The sequence below is a fragment of the Jaculus jaculus genome, chromosome 1 (genome assembly GCF_020740685.1).
Source record: "Jaculus jaculus isolate mJacJac1 chromosome 1, mJacJac1.mat.Y.cur, whole genome shotgun sequence".
Lineage (NCBI taxonomy): Eukaryota > Metazoa > Chordata > Mammalia > Rodentia > Dipodidae > Jaculus > Jaculus jaculus.
Genome location: NC_059102.1, coordinates 313,982,886 through 314,010,478, shown reverse-complemented (window position 1 = coordinate 314,010,478; position 27,593 = coordinate 313,982,886). Strand labels below are relative to the sequence as shown.

The 27,593-nt window shown below is 43.5% G+C and overlaps 1 protein-coding gene across 4 annotated transcripts in view; it reads left to right on the top strand.

Annotated features, from left to right (window-relative positions):
* LOC101601843 (carboxyl-terminal PDZ ligand of neuronal nitric oxide synthase protein) overlaps positions 1 to 27,593 on the top strand; it is a 303,471-nt gene that overhangs the window by 149,485 nt on the left and 126,393 nt on the right. Inside the window, exon 1 of one of the 4 annotated variants that reach the window (XM_045152918.1) lies at positions 4,125 to 4,143. The exons of the other annotated variants lie outside the window; for them this stretch is intronic. The gene's annotated coding sequence lies outside the window, so the exon portion shown is untranslated. Of the gene's footprint in view, positions 1 to 4,124; positions 4,144 to 27,593 lie in introns of those variants that run through there. 4 annotated transcript variants of the gene reach the window in all.

Sequence of the window (27,593 nt, the reverse complement as noted above, 5' to 3'; positions counted from 1 at the left end):
CTGCTCGAAGTTAACTTTACTTGTCTGTTCTCATCTTTGCTATTCAGGCCTCTTTAATGAATATTTATTTAAGTCTCCAGATCTAGTGCTGTGCCAGGAAGTATAATGGGAGACATAGTAGCACTAGTTTGTAGTCCCTGCCCTCAAGGACCTAGGGCTTCTTGGTGGAGACACGACATATGCACATCAAACCCTCAGAGAACATAGAACATGGAATTCAGTTAAATGCCAGGTTGAAGGCGTTGTCTTCTTTGTTGTTTGGAATCTGTTTCCTTTGTCATGGCTTTTAGTGATAGCTTTTTATTTCTGACCCTTCAATATTTGCTCATTTGTTAAGCTGGTCATTTAGTCATTCATTCGTTCAGTAAATATTGTAATATGTTCCGTTTGCCAGGCACTATGCTAGGCACTCAAGACCGAGAGGTGTGTCTAAAGCATGGCCCACTCCCAGCCTAGCTGAAGGGAAAAGGAGCCTGGGGAACACAGTGCACAGCAGAAATTGCTGTCCCTGAGGCAGGGATGAAATAGCATGTGGACAAGAAGATGGAAAGCTACTAAGCGTGTAGGTTTGCATTTGGCTTGATAATTTGTCTTCTATTCAAAATAATTTTCAGTGTTTCCCCTATCTCTCTGCCATCCAAATAGCTGATTAACCTCCATTTTTCTGCCAACCTACTGATCTTTTTAATTTTGTGAAATATATTTCCCTTTCTCCATTAGTCACGGTGTTGCTTTTAACCTTCTATTAGACATTTGCTATTTTCTGTTGCACTCAGGAAGCACCTTGCACAGCTGTTATATTTTTGTGTCTGATTTTTTTCACTATTTTCTTCCATACAGAGTGGGTGACAGTTTATGGGAGATCTATCTATATGCTTGTATGTGTATTAATCTTGCACATTATAGTGTCTTTGAGTTACTAATTTATCATTGTTATTAATGAATCCTTAAATTTATTTTTTGGAAAATATTACTTTTTCCCCTCTAAGCCATTTCAGTGAATGGAATTCCAAGAATAGAACAATTTTTACTTTAAAAAAATGTTTTAAAATTTTTATTCATTTATTTTTTTTTTATTTGAGAGAGGGAAAGAAAAAGAGAAAAACAATGAAAGTGGGTGGTCCAGGGTTTCTAGCCATTGCAAACAAACTCCAGATGCTTGCGCCACCTTATGCCTCTGGCTTACATGGGTACTGGAGAATCGAACTTGGATCCTTCAGATTTTCGGGCAAACGCCTTAACTACTAAGCCATCTCTTCAGCCATAGAACAACTTTTATTTTAAGTGAAAGTTTGGCCGGGTGTGGTGATATCACACTTAAAATTTTTTTTGTTGTTTATTTTTATTTATGTATTTGAGAGCAACAGAAAGAGAGAAAGAGAGAATGGGTGCACCAGGGCCCCCAGCCACTGCAAACAAACTCCAGATGCATGCACCCCCTTGTGCATTGGGCTAACGTGGGTACTAGGGAATCAAGCCTCAAATTGGGGTCCTTAGGCTTCACAGGCAAGTGCTTAACTGCTAAGCCATCTCTCCAGCCCTACAACGTTTATAATATCAAACAGTAGTCTTCTAGCCTTGCCCTCTGTCCAGTACACGTTACCTTTTCCTTGAAGTTTCTCCCAAGAATTCTTGAATCCTCCTGGGGATGCCAGTTGCTTGCAGGGATCATAGGGTGTCAAGATCCCCTCAACATCGATGCTGCTGTGAGAGCACACATCCCAGCCCCAGAGCCCCGTGAGGCTGTGGCTCCTGAGGCCCTGCAGCGGGCCTTCTCTGGTGCTTTCCAGGATTGGGTCCCACAGTGCTGTGGTCACACCGCTTCCTTGTTGGAAACTGCCTTGCTGGGCCACACTAAAGAACTACAGGCTCCTTGCAGATGGCAGCACTGTGTTGTGACCTCTGTTGAAGAGATGTGACCTTAACATGGAATACTGAGTTAGATTCACCTCGAGCCCCGGGCTGCTGTTATCTGTAGCTCTCAGATGTCCCGCCCTTTGGTCTTTTGCTAAGATGAAAACCTGAGACCCTCGATGCCAACTAGATGCCAGTCTGAGTAATTGTTATGCTTAGAACAGACCTGCTGCCTGTCCTAAACACAAGGGCTCAACTTTCTCTTCAGATACTCTCCCAATCAGCTCTTATCTCCATGGTCTCCCAGCAGCATGGCCTCTGGGTTCTTTCCACACACCCAGGTCAGTGTGACTCATCTTGATGAATGCATTTTAGGCTCAGACAGGGACCACTGCAGTAATTATGAAGTGCAGTAACAACAGCTTGTGGTCTTACTGTTCTTACTTTGTTAACATTTCAGAGAACCTTTTCTCATGTACGATTCTTCACGTAACTAGTATGATCTCTGGCCGGGCCGATGTGCACGTCCAGCTTCTTCTGCCTGTGGGGTAGTAAGCGGAGCTGAGTGTGTTCCCGCCTCCAGACTGCTGTCCTGTCATCACGCCCCAGTCCCGACATTTGTTTGCATTCCTTTCTCTGGCCATGGGCTCATTTTCCAAAAGCCTTCTCAGGTTTCTTGCTCATTAGTCGCTCACTACCTTGAGCCACGCATGCCCCACTCCCAGTCTCTCTTCTGCTGGCTGCCTCCTGTGGGTGTCGCGTGCTGGGCCCACCCGCCATAAGAAAACCTTTTCCACAGAAATACCCCGGCAGCGGGGAGCCTAGGCTGGGGCTGGGGCTTGTCTCAGATCTGTGCACATCCGCAGGTCTCACAGCGCCCCGGTCAAGGCAGTGGGCTGAGTGGGGCGGGGTGGGGGAGCACGCGTGAGGTTGACTTTCCGTTTGCTTGCTTTCCTCATCCTTCCAGAGACAAGGGCTCACACTCCCAGGCTGGCTTGAACTCACAGCCTTCCCAGACAGCCGGGGCTATAAAGGTGTGCCACATGCCTGGCTGAGATTGATTTTATCTGTGCCAGCATGATCACTGGAACTTTCCTTCTAGAGCGGGTTTGGACTCTCGGTGACCTGCAGTTTTACTTTTGTCGTAGTTTTGCCGCTTAGCCTTGCTGCGCACATTAGGCAAATTGCTTAACATCCGTGCTTTTGGGTTATTCATTTGCCAAATGGGAACATAAACTCACTTGTGTGTTTGCAGATAGCATGAAAAGCCTGTTGTGATTCTAGGAGTGCTTTGGAATGTAAGAGAAAATAATTATATTAAGAATAAATGTTGAGCTGGGCGTGGTGGTGCACACCTTTAATCTCAGCACTTCAGAGGCAGAGGTTGAAGGATCACCATGAATTTGAGGCCACCCTGAGACTACATAGTGAACTCCAGGTTAGCCTGAGCTAGAGTCCTTACCTTGAAAAACCAAAAACAAAACAAAAAAAAAAAAAATAAGTGTTAGAATAATAATATTAGAAGGGCATTGACTATCAAGCCTGGCAGCCCGAGTTCAGATATTTCTTTCTTTCTTTCTTATTTATTTTTGCTTCTTCCCCCCCCCTCCACCAAGGTAGGACCTCTCATTCTAGCCGAGGATGGCCTGGAACTCATGTTGGAGTACCAGGTTGGCCTTGAACTCACAGCTGTCCTCTGTCTCCTGAGTGCTAGGATTAAAGACGTGTGCCACCACACCTGGCTGAATTCAAATCTTGACACTACCATTATCGGCCCAGGGACTGTGGGTAAGTTTCCTAACTTCTCCAGGCCTTGACTTCCTCTTCTTTCAAATGAGTAAGGCAGGGCAACAGTGCTTGCTTTATAAGTTTGTGGTTATGGTAGGCTAAGTGAATTAACATGTGGCGTATTTGGAGGAGAGTTTGGCATGCCTGTATTGTTGCTGTGGGGCAGTTATCCTTTATAGAGGCCCTCTGTCACCAGCTGTTCTGTGCTGTTTAGGAAAGGGGGGCCCAGGTGACTCAGCCCAAGGAGGAAAGGAGTATATTTGGTGGCTGCCATGTGCTGGCTCGATTCCATTATGTCTCTGTTTCATTTTCTTTAGATGAAGAAGCTGTGACTCAGGCACACTTAGCCAGGCTCAAGGTTCTCCAACTCCAACAAATCGGTGCTGTTTTGCTGGGCCCTGACATTTCCCGTGTGGGTCCTGAAACCGTGCCATCAGCCTCTTGTTTCGTCACTGCTGGGATCTCATGAATGGGTTCCTTGATACTGTTGGTGCCAGTGAGGTAAAGTGAGCATGTGGGACCAGTTACTTGATGCCAGAGTGAAGGGCACAACCTCCACGTTAACCCTAGGATATGGCTGAGCCACCTGTACACCTTTTCCTGCATCCTTGCCCCTTTTCTGTGCTTTTCTCTGGTTTGGTCACCACTGTTTTCGGTGATTAGCCTTTGACTTCTCTGTAGCCTGGTTTGCTGAATGCTGTCCCCTCCCTTTCCATCTGCAGAGAGGGTGGAAGGAGTAGAAATGACTTCTCTGTTTTGTGAACCCAGGAAATTGTCATGAGTTTACTTATCTTTTAAAGAATAACCAGGAGAGAGAAGGAGATAGTTTCACCCTTCTTGTTAGAAATTATATTATTTTTCTCATTGCTGTGACAAAAGTAACTTATAAGAGGAAGTGTTTATTCTTAGTTTATTCTTAGGCTCTTAGTTACAGTCTATCATGGTTGGAAAGGCATGAAAGCAGAACCTTGACACAGTTAGTCACACTGAGTCCACAGTCAGGAATCAGAGGACAGGCAGAAAGGGCCAGGCTATCAAGTCTTAAGGCCCATCTCCAGTGACTTACTTCCTCTACAAGGTTCTACAACCTTCCAGATGAGTGCTACAAGCTGGGGACCAAGTTTCCAAACACTTGAGTCTCTGGAGGGTGTTTCCTATTGAAACCACAACAGAGATGAAGAGACTGAGTCATGGAGGCCTGACTAAATTTCTTCAAGGTATCACAGCTAGTAAGTGGCCAAGTTGGGATTTGAATGTTGACTGTTCCATATTTGGGACTCCCAGCACCTCCTCTGAGTCCATCAGAGCAGTTCTACTTTGAGCTGATTTACAGTCTGCATTTGCAGAGATTCTATTTGAAGCCATAACAGGACTTCAAAAATCTGAAAAGCACTGCAATAGAGGAAATGTCTGATGACTTCAGATCTTGCTGTGGGTTGGTGCAGAGTCCGCTGACCTTAGCAAGTCTCATTTTCTCTACCTGTGAAAGTGGAACTACACTATTGTCCTCAGCAAAATGTCAAGTTGAATATACTACCATCATGGTAGTAGTTTGAGCTTTGTGACCTAATGAAAACCAAGTCTCTTTGGTCAAGTCTCGGGTGATCACAGTAAGGACTTTGTAATGATGGTGATAGGTGTGATTACAATTCTGCTGCTGCTGTCGTTCCTTCCACCTTCAGGGCCAGGCCCTACAGCACTCATTTGGCAATCCTGTGGGAGCCCCTTCAGGGGGATGATTGCAGGCTTCATGGTCTTAGAGAGATGACCACCCATGTCCTTGCACATAGGCAGTAAGGCCTACTTAAGGCACATTTCCCATGCTGAGTGGCTCGCTGAGCCCAGGTTGCTGCTCTTTCTGGAACCCGGCCTGGTAGAGTAGGTTGTCAGAATCCTCTGCATCTCTCCATCTCTTCCAGCCCCATCTATTGACACCTGGGCCACTAGGAAGCTCATGCTGTGCCAGGGGAGAGATGACAACTCTCAGTCCCACAGCTTCCACCTGACTTCTCCTTCTGTCTTCTGTCTGGCTTGATGTCACCAGAGCATTTGTTATAGGTTTAGCAATGTTTTAGACATTCGCCAGCGGGTCTCGAGGAGGACCTCATGTGCAGTGTTCAAATCGGGGGTCATCAGGCAGTGGGTGACAGTGCGGGCGTTCAGTGATGGCTAGAATCCTGACTCCATTATTTACCACATGTTCTTCTCTGAGTAAGCGCCTAAACTTTTTCCAGCCATGCCTCCTATAGAATGAGAATGCAATCACCCGCCGACCTCATTGGGTCATTGTGATTGACACCATGAAGAATGCCAGGAGTTTGGGGCATTGGCTGTTGCTCCTGGTACTCTGTAGGTACTTGGTGAAGTTAGCTCTTTGTACGAGTTGTCGCTGAGGACATTAGGAGTCAGGCTTCAACTGCAGAAATGTCCTTTTAGATTTTGGATAGCTCTTGTGTCTATCTCCTTTCATCTCCGAGGACCCAAAAGGCTGGTCCTTTTGCCTTTTATTTTATTTTTTTAATTAAGCATTCATCCTTCACTGGTTGTTTTATTCAGGTGCTGTGGATCCAAGCCCTAGCTCTTCACTCTTCCTTCTGTCTCTTTCTCCTCTTTCCTTCTCTGACATTATCCCTCCCCCACTCTCCTCAGCCCCCAGGCATCTTCACAGAAGCGGTTGAGGCACAGTAATTACTTGTTTACCCTGCTGGGCAGTGTTAATTTGCAGAATAGCTTGTTGGCCCTGGAGGGAGGCTCTGAGTTCTGAGCGGGCAGCCCTGCATCCTTCCACTGTCCGGGGAACATTCCCTTGTAGGGTTCATGGGTGCTCACGCTAAGCTTTAGTCTGCGATCCTCTGAACTCGGCCTGATCTCTCTACCGTGAGAGAAGGATTGATGGCTTGGAAAAAATGTTGCCTGTAACTGGGAAGGAGTAAACATTGCCCCGTAGTGAATGAACATGTTATGTGCATGTGGGTGTGAGGAAGGCTGCTGCAGGACTGGAAGCTTCTTCCTTCTGCAGAACCCACGGCCTCCATTCTATCTGCTGAAACCTGAGGTATCCGCTATGTGCCATACACAGATGGGGGAGGGTCTATCACAGAAACTAAACACTTTAAAATATTTCATTTAGTTGCTTATTTCAGAGACAGTGTGAGAAAGAGGCAGATTGAGACAGACAGAGAGAGAGAGAGAGAGAGAGAGAGAGAGAGAGAGAGAGAGAGAGAGAGAGAGAATGGGCACACCAGGGCCTCTAGTCACTGCAAACAAACTCCAGATACATGTTCCACCTTGTGCATCTGGCTTTACTTGGGTACTGGGGAATTGAACTCAGGTCCTTAGGCTTTGCAGGCAGGTGCCTTAACTGCTGAACCATCTCTAGCCCAAGAGTGCACATTTTTTTTGTTTACCTTTACTTATTTATTATTTGAGAGTGACAGACAGAGAAAGAGGCAGAGAGAGAGAGAGAGCGCACGAGCGTGTGCCAGGGCCTCCAGCCACTGCAAATGAACTCCTGATGCATGCGCCCCCTTGTGCATCTGGCTAATATGGGTCCTGGGGAATCAAGCCTCAAACTGGGGTCCTTAGGCTTCACAGGCAAGCGCTTAACCACTAAGCCATCTCTCCAGCCCAAGAGTGCATATTTTAATGGGGTGGTATCAGGAATGGGGCCATGACTTTCTGTGGCCTGTCAGATGGATCTTTCCTGGGTGTTGTCCTGGCTGTGACTTTTCATCTCTATAAACTCCCACACTTTGCTTCCTTCATCAAGCACACTTATCCCCTCCCCATGGCTTTGGGACACGGTGTCTCAAGGGCACTCTGTCATTATACTCAAGGGTATTTGTTGTCTTTAACATAGTCTCTTGGAATGCTTGGATCAGTGAGATGAGGGAAGGAGTTAGTGTGATCTTGTACTTAAATATTTGTATTAGATAATAAGTCTTACTATCCAGAATAGGTTAACTAATGATCAGGAGTCTATTCTGAAAAATACAAAACAAAACCTATTTAAACACTATTCTTACATTTTGGAGGTGGTGGTTAAGCTAATTACATGGTGTTAAAACGAATTCACAGGGAACACTTGCTGATTTTTAATCCCCCTCTCTGTCTCTTTTTCAATTACAACTAGAATTTGTCTCTGAGAGAAAAATCTAAATTGTGCCCAGGAGGATAAAGTCCCTTTCTCTTCTTTCCCTTTCTAGAAAGTTTAACATCATTACACACACACACACACACACACACACACACAAAGTCCCTTTCTCTTCTTTCCCTTTCTAGAAAGTTTAAAATCATTACACACACACACACACACGCACGCACACACACGTGCACACACGCCCCCCCCCCCACCCCTACCGTGTTCCCCCTCAATTCAAAGGCTGGCTCATTGGCTTCTGGACCTGGGGAAAATTACTAAACCTTAGCAGGGTTGAGAATTGGGTGTGTAGTGGCTTGATTCAGGTGTCCTCCATAAACTTAGTTGTTCTGAATACTAGGTTCCCAGCTGATGGAGGTTTGGGAATTAACACCTCCTGGAGAGAGTGTATTATTGGGGACAGACTTATGGGTGTTATAGCCGGTTTCCTTTTGCCAGTGTTTGACACACTCTCCTGTTGCTATTGTTCACCTTACATCAGCCAGGGCGTGATGTCCACCCTCTGCTCATGCCATCGTTTCCCCCTACCATCACAGAGGTCCCCCATCCCACCGAGTCTGTAAGCCAAAATAAATCTTCTTTTTTCCACAAGCTGCTCTTGGTTGGGTGATTTCTACCAGCAATGCAAACCTGACTGCAACACTCTCTAACTCTCATTGTCCCTAATTTTTAAATGGAGAGCAATAAATAATGGCATTCAGAAAACCTAAGTTTATGGGGACACCTGAATCCAACCACCACAACCTCCATTGCCGCTATTCCACATCTCAAAATAAAGCCTATGAAAATGGAGCACAAGGAGAGGCATAGTCACTGCAACATTTTTTTATAATGGCAAAGAATTTAAATGTAAATCTTCAATGGGGTAACAATGAAATGAATATAATTTATTCTACACAGTAGAACACGGTGAGGCCATTAGAGTAGAACAAGGTAGCTATATATTAACAAGAAAGTGCCTATGATTCATCACTGAATAAAAAGATATAATGCTATAAATATATAAACAGTATGATCCCATTTTTGTTTTTAAAATTAGTAGCTAGCTGACATTAAATCTCCATGTTCAAATACTATGCTAAAATATCAATATGGATTTCAAATTTAATAATTGTTGACAATGCCATTATTTAATTGTTTTAAAAAGCATTGTACTGACGTTTGGCTTCTGCAGCAGCATGTGACCACTGGAATGCATGTAGTGTTCAGTGTAAGCAGTGGCATTAAACATGGCATGTACATGGTCCATGATGGACACTATTATGAATTTTCCTAAGGCAGGTATTGGAAAGATATTTGCCTTAATTGATGTTAACTAAAGAGCTCCTCATGGACTGATGTCCCTATATTATTGGGATCTCCTGCAGTCCAATAATTAAGTGGTATTGACACCTCCAAGGTTACTTGTTAGTTGTTCACATACTATAGATGTGCCCATCCATCTTTATTTAATTTAAAATATATATAATTTTTCTTTTTGAGGCAGGGTTTCACTCTAGGCCAGGCTGAGCTGGAATTCACTATGTAGTTTCAGGATGGCCTCAAACTCACAGGAATCCTCCTACCTCTGCTTCCCAAATGCTGGGATTAAAGGCATGTACCACCATGCCCGGCTATTGAATAAAATTTAACACAAATAATTTGAAGCTAAATCTGTTTCAACTGATTTTCATTACTAAAGCAGTTCCTAAGCAAAACTAGCCGTGTAGATGCACACAGGTAGCATTTGGAGTAGCCGGTTCATTATGAAGTTGTGCAATTTTCACTTCTTTGCGGACTCACTTTTAAGTTTTATGTGAATCCTGGGGAGAGCATATTTTACCTCATTCTGAAAGGCATGGCGCTGTGGAAAGGGTAATGAGAAAGAAAGACAGGCATGGCAGTTGGCACACCTGGAGTCCCAGCATGTGAGAAGCTGAGGCAGGAGGACCAGGAGTTTGGGAAGCAACATGTATCCATATGCTTTGTTTTGTTTTTCAGGGTTTATCTCTGCATTCCTTTGGGGGCCAAGGTTAACCCAGCCCCTGTGTACGCAGGTGGGTATGGCTATGCATGGCTGTAACCCTGTCCTGTGCCCATTAGGTCACACTATTCTTTCCTCATTTTGTTGTTGGAAGCCATTAATAGACTCATGGGTTGTCCCCAAAACCACCTTAACTGTCCAAAGACTTCCAAATGTCTTATTCAGAATGTTGAGTATACAGAGCATGGAGTCTGTTTTTAAAAAGCATTTATAAAGGCCTATGTAGTGAGGGCACACCTAAAATCCTAGTATCTAGGAAGTAGAGGCAGAAGGATCAGGAGTTTAAAGCCAGACTTGGTTACATTGTGAGTTTGAGACCAGCCTAGGCTGCTTGAAAAACTGTCTCAAAGCAAACAAAAACAAAAACAAAAAAACCCAAACAAGGAGCTATAGATGGCTCTGTGGGTAAAAGCACTTTCCATTTAAGCATGAGGGCCTGAGACTGCTGGAATTTAATTCCCTAGCACCCATGGAAACCACTGGGTATGGCCACATACAACTTTCCTCCCGTGGGAAGGAGGCAGAGACCAGAGAAGTGTTGGGGCTTGCTCAGCGAAGCTCAGGGTTGAAGTAGAGACTCTGTCTCAAGGAACGTCGTGGATGATCATTAGAGGAGGGCACCAACGTTCTCCTCTGTCTTCTGTACATGCACACGCAAAGCGCACACATCTTCCCGCACATAAACATGTCACATTACACACCACACCACACGAATGCTAATAAAGTTGAATCTGAAATTATATGTTAGGCAGTTGTGTTTTTTTTTTTCATATATGTAAAAGTTAGATGTCAAACCCCACCTCATTTAGAGTGGAGAGAATTTTCTTAGGGAATGTTTTCCTCTCAATTTAAAGACATGCAGTTTGAAGATTTGTGTGTGTGTGTTGCAAAAAGCAAAGAAATTCAGCTAAGGACAAAAACAGTGGTAAGCCTTTCGGTGATGTTTTGAAAGCAGCATAGTGTACCTGTTGTATCAGCAGATGAGGGCAGCGATGACACTTGCTGGCCACCAGCAGGAAAGGCAGCCGGAGAGATTCTAAGGCTAAGCTGAGCTGAGTGTTTGGAAGGTTTAGGAAGGATGTGTGTCAGAGATAAGGCATGGGAGAAAACGCCGGTAAATTTAAGGTTAAGCTCAGGGTCTAATTAAAAAGTTGTTGAGAGATTTGTGAGAAAAAATTCCAATTTTATTTATAATTATTTACATTAAATATTTCTTTTTGATTCATCTGTTTTTATAGTTTTAGTTTTGTAAATGGAGCATAGGAAATTAGTAGAGTGAAATCCTGTGTCCTGAGTTGCAAGCATATGTTACCCCTGCTCAGTGTATAGCTGGTTAGAGGAGAAAAGACTGAAGATGACTAAAATGTCAAAGTCAAGATAAACATTTCAGCACTGTACTTGATAGCAGAGTATGTGTAAGACTTGTTTCTGATCCCAAAGAACTCCCCTCTCTTGTGCAGGGGTGCCCTGAGCAATGTGTTTGCTCCCAGAATCACTCACTAAGGGCAATCTCCAGTTCACTTTTAGGAAGTGTATGCAATAATGAGCTTAATTTGTAGTAGATGGCAGTTTGCATTCACAGGTTTAAATACTGTAGAGTCATTAACTTGTAATTAACAAACTTGCATCCTCACACTTCATTCAAGAGCACAGAGTTTTAGGGGAAAATAAAAAAAGGAAGAAATGGTGGAACTTCTGCAGTTCATGAGACACGAGACGCGGTGACACTTGGGATGTTGGCAGGTAGGGATCAAGAGGACATGACAAAGAAAGCTACCCCCACCCATCTCTTTTTGCAGATCCTCCTGCCACTGCCTCCCGAATAGCTGGGGGTTCCTGCTGGTACCACCATGCCTAGCAGGACTGATTTCTTGAGACCACTCCCTCATTCAGTACATATTTATTGCCTACTTCTAAGTGCAGTGGTTCTTTTCAGGATTGAAGTGAATTTTGAAAGGTTTATTTTATTTTATTTTTACTTCTGACCTTCACACATTCATTACTTTGGTAAGAACATTCATTACTTCATTGCTTTGTTAAGAACAATAAATTTTGGGCTGGAGAGATGGCATAGCAGTTAAAGTGCTTGCCTATGAAGCCTAAGGACCCCATGTTCGACTCCCCAGGTTCCACGTAAGCCAGCTGCACAAGGTGAAGCAACAAGCACTAGATTGCACGTGCACATGGTGGTGCACGTGTCTGGAGTTCCATTGCATTGCAGTGGCTAGAAGCCCTGGTGCCCCAATTCATTCTCTCTCTCTCATTAAAATAAGAAACAATAAACTTTTTTTGATAGAGGAGATCAGAAGTTGCCAGGGAATCTAAGACATGTTTTAGTTTTCTGGGTGGTTGAGCTTTATTGGTTCTTAAAACTGGAGCTATGGGGAGTTAGGAAAAAGCAAATAGAAAAGTAAGGAAAGTTTCCCTGTTGGAAACAGGTAACTGTGACATGAAGAGGGATATAACCTTTCTGATAGGAGGGTTGGCTTTAATAAATGAAAAATGAAATGAAACAAAAAGCTGTACTTGAACAAGAAGACTGAGGAAATGCAATGGCCCCATGAAAAATGGATTTTTATCTTGAGTAACTATAGAAGAGGAAGAGGAAGACGAAGAGGCAAAGAGTGAGAGACAGTTAGGTCAGGGAGGATCAGTATTGTCTGCCCTGTTCCCAGGGTAACTGATTATGCCCTCCTCCCCCTGTTTTGGCTAAGACTGATGTTTCCACAGTTCCAAGTGTCCCTGCCTTGTCACAGAGTGACTTGGGTAGTAAAAGCAGGGCCCTGGAGAGTCTTTGTTTGAAATTGGCTCTTTCTGTCTGGCCTACACTGACCTCAGACTCATGATCCTCCTGCCTCAACTGAGATTACGGGTTTGTCTCACCATGCCGTCTCCATAGGGTGTCTTAAACAGGGAAAAAGCCCTCCAGAAGGAAGCCCCTCAGTAACTGTAAGGGTCATGTTACTTTTCCCTTTGGGAATGATTCTGTTTCCAGTGACATGTCAGATGGAGCCTTAGAATCCGGAAGGAGATGCCTGCCATCCCGCCACGGCCCACCTGCTGCTTTCTTAAATTCTGGGCCAGCCTTGAGCCTGCAGTGATGGTGATCGGTGTCAGCACACCTCAGGCTCTCTCACCAGCGACCCGACCAACCGCCTGGTGAGCTCGTCGCCCTCCTTTCTTTCCCACTGTTCTGTGGTAGCCATCTCCTCCCCCAGGGGCACTGTCTCAACACACGGGGTGACCACTAGCGGAAGAGTGTGCCCTGCCTCCATCTCTCCCACCTTCCCCTAGGGCTCTTACTCCACAGGGCTTCGCTTACTCTCCCTGACCCAGTCTCTTGCCTGTGGACTGTTAGGGCCGTGTCTGCAGTACAGTGCACTAATGACAGTTGGGAGTGCTTTTTATTCATATGATTAATGAATTCAACTTTCCCCTTTCCAAAGACTATCAAAATGTCGGTAGGTCCTCATAAGCAGACAAAATGACTCCATCTCCTCCAAGTTTCTTATGTTACAGATCCCATGAATCCAGGTGATAGCTATCAGTTTGCACGCCGTGGCTGTTTGGTACGCTTAAAGGGTGGAGGTTTGGAACTGGGTCTCAGGGGGGCTTGTGAAGCCCTCCATGTCCCAGGCTTTTATCTCTGGCACAGCCCTTGGATTTCTAGTGGTACTTGTCAGCACAGGACAGGCCCTGGAGTCACTCCTGCTTCAGCCTTGGAATACTGACAACTCAGACTGTTTTTTTTTTCCCCCATACAATTATTTAAGCAAATTACTTAAATGTGTTTTTCTTTTAGAAACAAGGGGTGCTGTAGAAGTGGGGAAACTAAAACCTGATAAAGATATTTTGGTCACGTTGGATCCTGGGCATCTGACGACTGAACCAAAAGTCCAGCGATTAGCATAAGTTTGCAAAGTGTGAGAAACGTGTGATGGTCTAGTAGTGGGTAGTGGGACACCTACAGAGTCTGATTCCATTTGGGAGGCTTTTCTTCAAAGTCCTTCTGAGCCATAACTAACTTTAAGCACCAGTTTTTCTACATAGAGTTTGTGTATCCCAAATCCAAAGTGCTCTGAAATGTGTCAAAATCTGAAGCTATGACGTAATCTTTAGAAGGTTTCAGATTTCAGAACACTTTGGACTGCAGAGTTTTTGGATTAGGGATGTTTAACTGCTAAAGTCTATACAAATATTCTAGGATCTGAAAAACTCAATTTTTGATTCTAAGTAAGCATTTTGGATAAAAGATATTCAACCTGTATTTACTTTGCTCTGTAGACTGATGTAGCTCACTTTCCACCCTTTGGGCTGTATTTCTTTCTACTGCTCGAGTTAGAGAACAAGTGATAAATACCCCCATTAGCACACTATGTCTTTCTAAGCTGGTGTTGCCCTCCGGGAGCTCTTAAATTCTCCCCTCTTTAATCGCCATCTGATGACAGGCCATGCACTCTGCTCTGAGCCCTTCTCTCGCCAGTGTAACAGTAGCTTTTTTTTTAATGCCCAAAGGGCCAATTTGTCTGTGGGAGGGTGGGCAGGGGAGACTGTATAGGACTTCAAGCTCCCTGAAATTATGCCATTCATTTCCCTTTTGTTTGCAAGTTCAAAGAAGGCATCATGGTTGGTAATAATAAACACATGATTACAGAAAATGCATACCTAAGCAATTTTTACATATATAAATATATACATATAGGATATATCAATCACCTTTAGCTTCAGCATTCAGAATTTTCATTGTTAACCTCATGGAGTATACTTGCCATCATGGAGTATGCTTTTAGTTGCCCCATGCTTGTTATCTAATATATCTGTTTCTCTCTATAAAAGGATAATCATCAGTTTTGGGGTACATAATTTGTGTGTGTGTGTTTGGAGGAATTCTTGGGTTAGAGTTGGCACATTCAAAGCATCTTTCTTAAGTCTTTTGAACCTACCAGCACAATTTTTAAAAAAATTAGTAACAATTAAAAATCAAGTATTGGGGTCAGGAATGGCAAGTGGGGGACTGTATGACTCAGACTTTAAAATCTTCCCTGGAAAAAATGATTTAGTGCATCATGCATTTAGTGGGACACCAGAGCCAGACTTCTGCACAGAGCTGGGGGTGGAATCGTGTATATTGGAGCTTGGTCCATTGCCATTGGACTCCATGGCGATAGGGAGGTATCCTGTGGCCCAGGAGGGAAATGGAAGTAAGTGTGAGAGTCAGGCTCAGAACTGTGCAGTGCAAGTTATTTAGTGTTTTAGTGTCCATACATGAGAAAATCCAAAAAATTTATGTTAGAACCTTGTTCATTTGCATATCCTATAGAACAAGGTTCCACTGTGACATTGGCTGCTGGGAAGGAGCAAATAGAAGAATCCTCCACCATGAGAGGCTGATGGAAGACCCCTCAAAAGAGAGTTGAAAGTCAAGGAAAGAGAAACCATGGCTTGGTGTGACAGTGTGGAAGATGTGTGTATTTAGAATCTCAGAAACAGACAGACTCTGTGAGGCTCCCTCAAGTGCTCTGGCCTTTCTAGTGAGCATTGCTGCAGCGTTCTCTACCAGGGCACTCCGGCCTTCTCACATGCATGTTCACTGCACAGTTTTGAGTGGAAGGTTTACTGTGGTAGACAAAGCATGGTCAAGCAGGAATCTGGCTCACATTGTCACGTAATGGTAACAGGAAGGAAGTAGTTCAAGTGAGATGGACCTGAGCACCCAGTGAACTGGACTAGTAGATTCTGGATGAATCTCCCCTCTGGGCTGACTAGTTGTTCTCTCACTCTCTAGGTTGTTTCTTCATTGATTGTTTCTTTGTTGTACAGAAGCTTTTTAATTTCATGCAGTTCTGTTTGCCGACTCTATTGTGTCCTTTTCAGAAAGTCCTTGCCTTTGCCTCTGTTATCAAGTATTTTTTAACAGTTTTGACATTTCAGGTCTCACATTAAGATTTTTGATCCACTTTGAATTTGTTTATTTTTGTGCAGTTTTCCCACACCATTTGTTGCAGAGGCTTTTTTCCAATATATGTTTTTGACATCTTTGTCCCAAATCAAGTGGCTATGGTGGTATGGTGGTATGGGTTCACTTCTGGGTTGTGTATTCTGTTCCATTGCTAGGACCATGTTGTTTTTCTTACTATGTGTCTAGAATAATCTGAGATCACATAGTGTGATATCTCTAGCATTGCTCATTCTGCTTAGGACTGCTTTGACTGTTGAGGTCTTTCTGCTCCCATATGAGGTTTTATTCCTGTTTCTGTAAAGAATGTCATGGGAATTTTGAGACTTGTATTTAATCTATAGATGGCTTTCAGTCATACCTTCATTTCACAGCATTCATTCTGCCAATCCACAAGCATGACAAGTCTCTCTACCTTCTAATGGCATCTTAAAGGTCTTTCTTCAGTGTTCTAAAGTTTTCATTGTAGAGTTCTTTTACCTACTTGGTTAGGTTTTATTCCTAGTTTTGTTTTTTTTTTTTTAAAAACTATTATTGTGAATGGGCCTCCCCCCTCACCCCAGTTTTTTTCTCAGCAAGTTTGTTATTAGTATATCATAAAGGTTCTGGTTTTTATTTGCTGATTTTGTGTCTTGGTAGTTTCATAAAAATGTTCATTAGACTTATGAGTTTTCTGGTGGAGGCTTTGAGGTCTTTTAAATATAGGATTATATTGTCAGCAAATGGAGATAATATTTCTTCCTTTCCTATCTGGATCCTTTTTATTTTATCTCTTGCCTTATTGTTCTAGTTAAAACTTCAAGCACCATATTGAATAAACATGGAGAGAGTGGACACTTGTTTCATTCCTGATTTTAAGGGCAATGCTTTTAGTTTGTCTTTCATTTAATATAAAGTTTGTTATAGTCTCTATTGAGGTATATTCCTTTTATTTCTAGTTTCTTCTTTTTTTTTTTTTTTTTTTTTTGAGGTACAGTCTCACTCTAACCCAGGCTGACCTGAATTCACTATGTAGTCTCAGGGTGGCCTCAAACTCACAGTGATCCTCTACCTCTACCTCCCGAGTGCTGGGATTAAAGGTGTGTGCCACCATGCCTGGCTCTAGTTTCTTCATTTATTAAAAATAATTTATTTACTTATTTATTATTTATTTGAGAGAAAAAATAAGAAGCAGATAGAGAGAGGGAGAGAGAGTGAGCCCACCAGAGCCTCTAGTCATTGCAATCAAATTCCAAGTGCATGCGCCACCTTGTGTATCTGGCTTATGTGGGTGCTGGGGAATCCAGCCTGGGCCCTTTGGCTTTGCAGGCACTTAACCACTAAGCCATCTCACCAACCCTTTTCATGGTTTTTATAATGAAGGAATATTGAGCTGATCATGTGATTTCTGCCCTGAACCTATTTATGTTCTGCATTACATTTATGAATTTGCTTATGTTGAGCCATCCTTGCATCCCCAGGAAACCAACTTGATCATGGCATATGGCATTTTTTCATATGTTATTAAATTCGGCTTTCAGGTATTTTATTGTGAAGTAGGGTTTCACTGTAGCCCAGACTGACCTGGAACTCAGTCTGTAGCTCTAGGCTGGCCTTAAACTCACAGCGATTTTCCTACCTCAGCTTCTTTAATGCTGTGATTAAAGGGATGAACCATCATGCCCAGCTACTTCTTAGATATTTTATTGAGAATTTTTGTGTTCATAGTCATTAGATAAATTGGTCTATTGTTTTCTTAGTGTCTATAACTGGTTATGGCATCAAGATCTTTTTGTTGTTGCCATTTACTTGCTTTTATTCTTATTTTATATTGCACTGTAGTGGTTTGCAGCTTCCTAAAAGTGGTTAGATGCTTGAAGCCAGAGTTTCTGTTTCACCAGTTCATTTTCCTTTTCTCCAAGTAGCCTTCCTTCCCAGACTTCAACCACCACCTGCCTCACCATCAGAGCATTATCTTCCCACAGTAAGAGCTAAAGCCAGTATTTGTGGGAGGAATGGTAGGTAGAAGATGCAAGTCCTGTCTGACTTAGTGACTTGGCACTATAAAGTGTTCCTGAATAAATGCTAGTCCCAGGGCGGCACTGGTGCAAAACACACAGTCACTTCTGGCGAGCTGAAGCTAGGGAAGAGGAGACAGAAGTTCTTGAAAGCAAGGCTGTAGGAAAGAAAGAAAACATTGCAGCTATAAAACCTCTCTCACTTTCTCAGAAACTTGTCTTTTCTTCACTGTGAGTACTAGGGTCCAGTCAGGGGACAGACACCATCACCATCTCTCTCTCTTCTCTGTGTTTGTTATGGAAACAGTTTTGCTTTGTATCTCATGCTCTGTAGCTTAGGCTGGCCAGGAACTTGTGATCCTCTTGCCTCAGCCTCCTGAGTGCTAGGATTAGAGATGAACACTTGGACATTGTCATACCCTGAAAGAAAATTTAGTATAAAGCATTGTTGATTAGTAAATGAGAATGAACTACCGAGAAAAGAACAGGGGAACAGCAAGGCATATATGATGCTAGTCTGCACGTGCTCCCCAAAGGCCCATGTGGTAAAGGTTTGGTCACCAGCTTGTGGCACTACTGGCCATGGTGAAACCATTAGGAGATAATGCTGGCAGAGAGAAGTTCGTGCATGGCGGTATGCCCTTGGAGGAGGTACTGGGACTCTGGGTCCTTCTCCATCTCTGGGCATCTCAGATGCTATCCCGGGAACAGATCTCCACCCTGTGCTCCACCACAGTTTACTTGTGTCTCCAGAGACCCCACCAACAGAAACAGGTCTTCTAGCCGGGCATGGTGGCACACACCTTTAATCCCAGCACTCAGAGGCAGAGGTAGGAGGATCACTGTGAGTTCGAGGCCACCCTGAGACCACCTAGTAAATTACAGGTCAGCCTGAGCTAGAGTGAGACCCTACCTTGGGGGGGAGGAGGACCAGGATTTCTGAGACTAGCAGCCCTAATGTGTTTTCTTAGTGTTGATTACATCAGGTATTCTGTCATAGTACTAGAAAGGTGACTAACGCATGAGCAGCAGCCTCTAATTCTCTAGGGCCGAGGGAGAGTATCCAAGAAAAGTTGAAGGGGGGGGTCCCTCAAAACTGAGATTCAGGGTTCCTTGCAGATTGAGTGCCTGCCCACCTCACTGATGTCAGAGCAGTCTCTGGGTGCCATAAGACAGGGCTGGTAAGCAGGAAGCTGCCCACTGGAGGAATAGCAAAACGAGATGTGGTGTGGGCCACGAGTCTCCCATGTGCCATCAACCAGGAAGTGACCTGTTGTGCCACAGAAGCAAGAACAAAAGTGCTGGGACCAGGAAGAGCCTTCCCCCAGCGTCCTCCCAGCACTCTCTGCTGACAAGACCCAAGGCCCAACCAGCTGGCGGTGGACGGAGGAGTGTCTAGTGCCCTATGTCCACTAGAAGTACCAGGCCAGTATACATATAGCTCCTGTTTCTAATAGGCACACTAAATATTAGCAAGAGCCAGGTTATGTTACTTTTTAAAACTGGTAATATACAATATAAAATGTGTCATCTTAACCAATTTTAAGTACACAGTTTAGTATCTGGTATGCAGTCGGGCTCTAGAACTTTTTTATCTTACAATCTGAAATGATACCCATTAAACAGCACCTGCCCTTTTCCCTCCTTCCTGTCCTTGGCAATGACCATCTTATTGTTTCTATGAGTATTCTAGGTACCTCTTATAAATGGGTCATACAGTTGTGTCTCTTCGTTCCTGGTTTACTTCACATAGCATAATGTCTTCATTTCATCCTTGTTGTAAGCATGTGTCAGAACTTTCTCTTTCTAAAGGCTTGATGTTATTCTATTGTATGTACATAACACATTTTATGTATTCATTCTGTCAGTTGCTTCCACATTTTGCCCATTGTGAACAATACAACTATGAACATGAGTATACGGGTTTATCTTTAAGACCCTGCTTCTAGCTCTTCTGCAGGTATATTCAGAAGTGGAGTTGTGGAATGAGATTACAATTCTCTTTCTAATATTTTCTTCCTTTTTTTTTTTTTTTTTTTTGGTTTGTTTTGTTTTTTCAAGGTAGGGTCTCACTGTAGCCAGGCTGACCTGGAATTCACTGTGTAGTCTCAAGCTAGCTTTGAACTCACAGTGATTCTCCTACCTCTGCCTCCTCAGTACTAGGATTAAACATGTACATCACCATACCCAGTTACTTCTAATTTCTGAGAAGCTCCCATACTGTTTGCCATAACAGATGCACTGTTTTATACTCCCTTCAACATTGCATAAGGGTCCGTTTCTCCCTAATCTCACTGGTACATTTTATAGTTGACATCCTGTTGGTTGGAATGTTCCATGTCATTGTAGCTGTGATTTGTATTTCCTTATTGATTAGTAATGTTGAAAATCTTTTTCCTGGGCTTCTTGGCCATTTTATTACCATCTTTCGTAAAATATCTACTGAAGTTCTTTGTCATTTTTAGTTGCATTTTGTTGTTGTTGACGACTTGTAGTTCTTCATAAACATTGCAGATATTAACCCTTTCTTAGATACACAATTTACAAACAGTTTCTCTCGTTTTGTGTGATGACTTAAATTATGTTGCTTTCATTTCAATATTATACTTAACTAGAGTTAAATGACTATTTTAAATATGATCCACATATTTTTTCCCAAGGTAGTATTTTGCCCATACTGACTTGAAATTCACAATTCAGAGTGGCCTCAAACTCATAGTGATCCTCCTACCTTGACCTTCTGAATACTGAGATTAAAGGTGTACACCACCATACCAGGCTCCACATAAGAATTTTAACTAGATATGTTACATTATTGCAATAAGTCTTTAGCATCTGGTATGTTCTATACTTGTACCCAATTAAGTTCATGGTTGTTATGTTTTCACTGCCTAATAATCATATGTGGTTTGTGGGTACTTGTGGTGATCTGATTCAGGTGTCTCTCATAAGCTTAGGTGTTCTGAATGCTAGGTTCCTAGCTGATGGCAATTGGAAATTAAAGCCTCCTGTAGGCGGTGTATTGTTGGGGTGGGCTCATGGGTGTTATAGCCAGTTTCCCCATGCTAGTGTTTGGCACACTCTCCTGTTGCTATTGTCCACCTTATATTGGCCAAGGGGTGACGTCCACCTCTGATCATGTGATCATTTTCCCCTGCCATCACGTAGCTTCCCCTAGAGTCTGTAAGCCAAAATAAAACCTTTTTTTCCCAAAAGATGCTCTTTGTCAGGTGATTTCTGCCAGCAATACGAACCTGACTACAACAGTAAAGTTGGTACCAAGAGTTGCGTTGCTGCTGGACACCTGACTGTGTGGCTTTGGCCTTTGAATGTGGAAGGATTTGAAACCTTGGCCTAAGAGACACCATGCAGTGTTGTAAGTACAGCTTGATGGACTATTCTGGTCAGAGTTGAAAGACCTGAATGCAGTAAGAACTATGGACTGTGAGGTTGGGCTTATGAGGCTGAGAAAGAGAGTTGCTTGGACTGGGCTAGAGGCAGTTTATGTCAAAAGCTTGCTGTTATGCCCATGTCCTGAGAAGTTGTGCATGGTTGTTTTGCATAGAAGTGAACTGGTGTGAGCAGGGGGATATGGCACAGAGAAAAAAAAAGAAAGAGAGAAAAAAAGAAATCTTTGGGTGAAACTGCTGCCTGTTCAGCTATAATTGAGAGATTTCAACCATTGAGATTGGGCCAGCTGACCTGTATTGGGACAACAGGAAGAATGTAGACTCTTGAAGGCACCTGAATGCTCAAGGAATGTCTTATTCTTCAGTCTGCTTTATTCCCCACTGAATTAACAAATTGCCACTCTACCTGATATTAAGGGAGTATAACAAATGCATGAAAGAGAGGGTTATTGAATTTGCAACATGGTCTTGCATTTCAGAAACAGCCATGGGCAGTGTGAAGCAGGTTTGCTGGATGCCTTCATGGAGACCCAATAGAGCCATGAGGATGAATCATGGGTTGCAGTGGAAACCCAGTGGAGATGCTGGGACCACAAGATGGCTACCAAGGAGAGCTGCTGGCCTAGATGAAGTTTTCTAGAACTCTGAGTAGCCTAGCTGGAGGGGCAGAATTGGAACTCCAGAGACTTGTTGCTGGTTAGAATTATTGGACTTGGAGATTTGTCACTGACTAGAGTTGTTGGACTTGAAGCTACAGAGTTTGATGTTTGCCCTGTTTTAAATCTTGTATTGGTTGAATATTTCTTTGCTATGCCCAATGCCATCTTTTGCAGTGTGAATGTGTATTCTGTGCCATTATGGGTTTTGGCGGGGGGCGGTGGTATTAAGGCTCAGTTAAAAGACCTTGGATTATGATCATGTTTGAGCATCATTAGGATTAATGAAAATGGTGGGGACTTTTAAAGTTGGACTAAATTCATTGCATTTTATATCATGTATGGTTATTAGTTTATGAGGGCCAGGGGTGGAATGTGGTAGTTTGATTCAGGTGTCCCCTATAAACTTAGGTGTTCTGAATGCTAGGTTCCCCAGCTGATGGCAATTGGAAATTAAAGTCTCCTGGAGATGGTGTATTGTTGGGGGTGGGCTTATGGGTATTGTGGCCAGTTTCCCCTTGCCAGTGTTTGACACACTCTCCTGTTGCTATTGTCCACTTTATGTTGGTCAGGGGTTGATGTCCACTGGCTGCTCATGCCATCATTTTCCCCTGCCATCATGGCACTTCCCCTGGTGTCTGTAAGCCAAAATAAACCCTTTTTCCAAAAGCTGCTCTTGGTCGGGTGGTTTCTTCCAGCGATGCAAAGCTGGCTGCAACAGTAGTACAGTGATCACTGCAGTCTACAGGGTCCAGCTCCAGTGTTTAAAAGCAGGGTCATGGCTAGATGTGAAACTGAGAGGCAACAAATTGAAAACTAGCATAGAATTGGGGCCATAGTTTGGCCACATGGTGGAATATAGCATTTAAGTAAAAATGTTCTATAAAGTTGCAGGAGTTTTGACAAAAGGCTTATGTTAAATAGCAGCTTACAGAATTGTGAACAACAGAATGTCAATATTGTGGCTGGAGAGATGGCTTAGTAGTTAAAGCACTTGCCTGCAAAGCCTAAGGATCCAGGTTCCATTCCTCAGTACCCATGAAAACCCGATACACAAGGTGAGACATGTATCTGGAATTCATTTGCAGTGGCTAGAGGCCCTGGCACATCCATTCCCTTCTCTCTTTCTATCTGCCTTTATTTCTCTCTCTGTCAAGTAAGTAATTTTTTAAAATGTCAGTATTGTACTCACAATAAAACTCCAGACAGAAGCTTAGGTGTTTATTTTTTTTAGCTTAGTTGTTTACAACATAGAAAGGAAATACACCTAGTATATCCCATGTTTCTCAGTGGGTTGTTTTGGTTTCTGGCTGTGTTTTTTTCAAATTCTCTTTAATGTATCATTCCACAGTTAAATTCACATCAAGTTTATGCTCTCAATGCCTAGAATATCCCTTGTAACTCTGGGCACTGGAGCTTATTTGGGGTTCAGGGTTTTGAATCTCCTTGTTGGTCATGGTTTGTAAGGAAAGGTTTGTAGGGTGTAAATCTCATGCTGTTCTAAGCTTAAAAACGTCAAGGCTAGACATTCTCAAGGTAGCAGGAAACCTCATCTGAGTTTATGGGGTAAAAAATAGTGGCTTATTCAGTTTCTTGCTGAAAGTTTCTTGGTAATACTATGATTAGAATGCTTGACAGTGTTCATTTCCTTTCTTCCTCAGCGACTAGGGGATTAAAAGGCTGTTATTAGAATTGAATGATTTTCCTTTTACATAGAACATTTCATAAAAAGTAAAGGTCCTTTTTTTGTTTTCCTCAGGGAAGCTGAAGATAGGAATGTGTTCTTACCCATTTTCTGACATTCTGTCTTGGGTTGTGATTCTGCCAGCCTGCTTCAACTTCTGCTAATTTATCTTGGGATGATCGAAAGAGCTTGAGACCAATGCTAATTCTTTCTATAAAAAGTCTTCAGAAGCGTTTATTGACTTTATTCTGCAGTAGACCTGGTTCTAAGTGTTTATCGCACATTAACTCACCTCACCCTCATAATTTCATCATATGTGGGTACAGCATTTCTTCTCATTACACATGTGGTTAGCAGAGGCTTGACAACTTGCTGATGATCACCTAGCCAGCAAATGATAAGCCACAATTCAAGTGTCCAGTTGGGCTCCATAGTCTGGGCCACTAAGCAGTTCACCATGTAGTAATCACCTCCATTGAGGGGGTTGTCCTGTCTGCTGTTGGAAATGCATGAGACGAACAAGAGCTGGTCTCTGCCTCAGCATATTTAAAGTCTACTAGGAAAGACCACCATGCATGGAGAGCTGGTATAACAGGCAAAATGTGGCAGGCCTCCAGAAGTATGGTGTAGTGTGCCTGGGAAGCACATTTGGCTCACAGTGTAGGGGCATGTGCTGTGGACCTTGAGAAATGATTTTTTTTTCTTTTTTAGTAGGTGACAATGAAGAAAAGCTATAAGTTGAAGGAACAGGGATTAGAAGTAGGGAACAAGGGAAATTAAAAGGAATGAGAGTAGGGAGCCATGTTAGTATTATGTTGTAGGAGGAAAAAATTGAGTTTTTTTTTCTTTTTCTGGCCAAGGAGTATGTGTCTTCTTTCATAGACAATAGGAAATTCAGTTGTTTGTTTTTGAGACAGGGTCTCACTCTAGTTCAGACTGTCCTGGAATTCATAATTCCCCATCCTGTGCCTCCACATGTGGCTCAAATCTGACACTTTGGATCTGGGAAATGGCAGTGTGAGAGCTATGTTTCAGAATGTTTCTTTCACTAGAAATCTTTGTCTTGTGAAGTCAGCAAGATCATCTTGGCATCTTCTCAAAAGTTTCCCCTTTTCTAAGCTCCTCCCAAGTGAAGCCCTACGATTCTTCTCTTTGCATCATTTTATGTCTCCATTCTTTCCAACATACTGCCTCCTTTGAACTGTTACTTTCCTGTTCTCCATGATGTTTCTGGTCCAACCTCAAAGATTCCCACCTCAGGAGGAATGGGCACTGCTACCACTCTGAAGTCTAATTCAGAAACCTTGGTGTGTTTCACACACAGTGCCTGTGAAAGGACCATCTCCCCACTCCCCTGCCCCTGACCCCCTGTGTCCCCTACCCTGTGTGCTTGAGCAAGTCATGTGTTGAACTTGGAGCCATGTTACTTCTGAAGTCCTACAAGGTGCATTGTGTAAGTGTTCACTAAGACCCAACCCCACTCAGACTGCAGCCCATCTTTGCTTAGTTTGTGTGTGGTTCTGACAGAGTTCAGCATGTCTGAGTGACAGCCTGTTCATTCAGATTTGAGCCACCACTTTTATGGAACCTGAAGGATTCTTCAGTGGACCCTTACTATGTGGGGGAAGTTACATAGTATGTGGGGGGATACTTTTTCCTACTAAACATTTGTCCAAATTTTTTACTTGTCAATTGTTTGATATTTTAATCCTGATGACCTGATTCTGAGAGCTTTCTCCTCACAGAAAAGTTTACTTAATGAACCTGAATTTGAACTTGGTCATTTTTCCCCAGCAGAGCACTTTCCTCTGTCAAGATTGCTCTGTATAGCAGTTAGCCCTCCTCTGACTGGGCTTGTGCTGCAGGCTTTCCTAAACTGAAGGAGCCTTCCCTGACTCTGGACTGGTGCTCTGCAGGAAGAACCTTCCTTGCCCTTCTCCACCACCATCTCTCTGGCGACTGCACCTTTGTGGGCCCTCACTGTTGCACATACCTGGAGAGGGGCCTTGGGGAGCCTTGTCAAGGCTGAACTGTCAAAGGCTCTTGCTGGTTTGTGTTTCAGGCTCTGTGAGCATGGGCAGCAATGCAGAAACATCCCCCATGGAGAGATCAAAGCTCTGGTGACTGGACAGATGCAGTCACTGCTCTGCTTAATTAAAACCAGGCTTATGAACCTGCCAGTGTGATTAGAGGCAAAGGCTGGTTACACACAGAACAGGTGATAGTGGTTCCATCTCTCAGTGTACATGGGGCTGGCATGCAGACAGCACGTGCCTGCCTCACCGGCTCAAGACACGCACACCCCTTGCACACACACAGGCATCCATCGGTGTGGTCACATCACTTGCTAACATCTGTAGCCTCCGTTGAATGAATCACAGAAATGTGGAATCTGAGAGCTGGAAGGGATGTGGAGATCATTCAATCTCATTTCCTTTGAGATGAGAAACTGAGGCCATAGTTACACTCTAGGAACGGATAGGGAGCAAAGCTACTTTTCATGTCGTGTCTCCAGTCCCAGCAGAGTTACCTTGTGAATGACAAACACAGGTTAGTTACTAAGATTCTCGTTCATTCATTCCACAGATGCTTATTGATTATTTCCTGCCAAAGTCGTTGATTTCATTACTGATTTCCCTTTCTGCCTTGAACTGTACATGCAAATGCAATTGCCAGTACTCAGAGCTTTCTAATGTTGACCAAGATTTAACACTTGCCACATTCCAGGCGCCGTGCTATCATTTTCCTTGCTTGCTAATTTAAAGACTGCTTTCTGGGCTTGGTTGATAGCTCAGTGGATAAAGTGCTTGCCACAAATGGGAGTACCTGAGTCTGGAATGCCAGAGCCCGTGCAGATAGCCCCAGCATGCTTCTGTGAGAAGGGAGGCGGTGACAGAAGAATTTCTCAGAAGCTGCTAAGCCAGACAGCCTGGGAATGAAGCAGTAAACAGTGAGAGGCAAGGGAACATACTTGAAGTCATCCCCTGACCATCACACAGGTACATGTGTGCCCCTGGCCTCATGAACATAACCACACACACACACACACATATACACACACACAGCTGCCTTATAAATTACTGCATCTATATTAGATTCTTTATAGGTACCATCTAATTTAATCCTCAGGGAAATATTATTAGCTAACTTATCCCTTATATCATTCATATTTTTACAGACAAATGACTTCCAGTTTAAACAGGTGCCCAATACTCAAACAATTACTATTGGGCCTAGCTTTTTACTCCTGTATGTTCCTCTTGGTCTACTACTAAGGCAGCTGTATTTCCTATATGTTGCCTTGTTGATCTCTAAGGAGGCAAAGTAAGTTAGCCTCTGGTCCTTTTTTCTAAATGGTCACACTATGGTCTCTAGCCACTGCAAATGAAGACACATGTGCTACTCTGTGTATCTGGTTTTACATGGGTACTAGGGAATTGAACTTTGGTCCTTAGGCTGTGCAGGCAAGTGCCTTAACCACTAAGCAATCTCTCCAGTCCTGGTCTTCTTTATCATCTTTTCATTCTTTGCCTTCCCCGTGCCCTATTACCTTTATTTTGTCTTTTTGGACAGGCTATGTGGCCCAGGCTAGCCTTGAACTACAGTCCTCCTACAACAGCTTCCCAAGAGCTGGGATTATAGGTGTGCACCACCATGCCTTGCTTCTTTGCTTTGTAGAAAAGAACACTGCAGCCCTTTTGGAGAAGAGTGTGCTGCTCCTCCATTGCTCCTCCTGCTTTGTTGTGTAGGGTGCAGGGTCTGTGAATCCAAGCCTACAACTCCCTGATGAAAAGCCCCGCTCGTCTTTGGCCTCCCTTCAGCACATGCTCTGCATTTGGCTTGTGCTGTCTCACTACCTGTGTGTGCCTCCCTCTCCAGGCACCAGAAGAGCCTCATCTAGCTCAATTGCTAGTTACTCAAGGGAAGACAATGACATCTTGATGACATCAGGCCTTGGATAACCCCAGCCCTCATAGGAGCCCATACCCGTGTGTTGTTGATCTGGAGTCCCAGGAGGGTGGTGATTTCAGTCTGTTCACCTCTGCTGTAGAGGACTTCACATCTT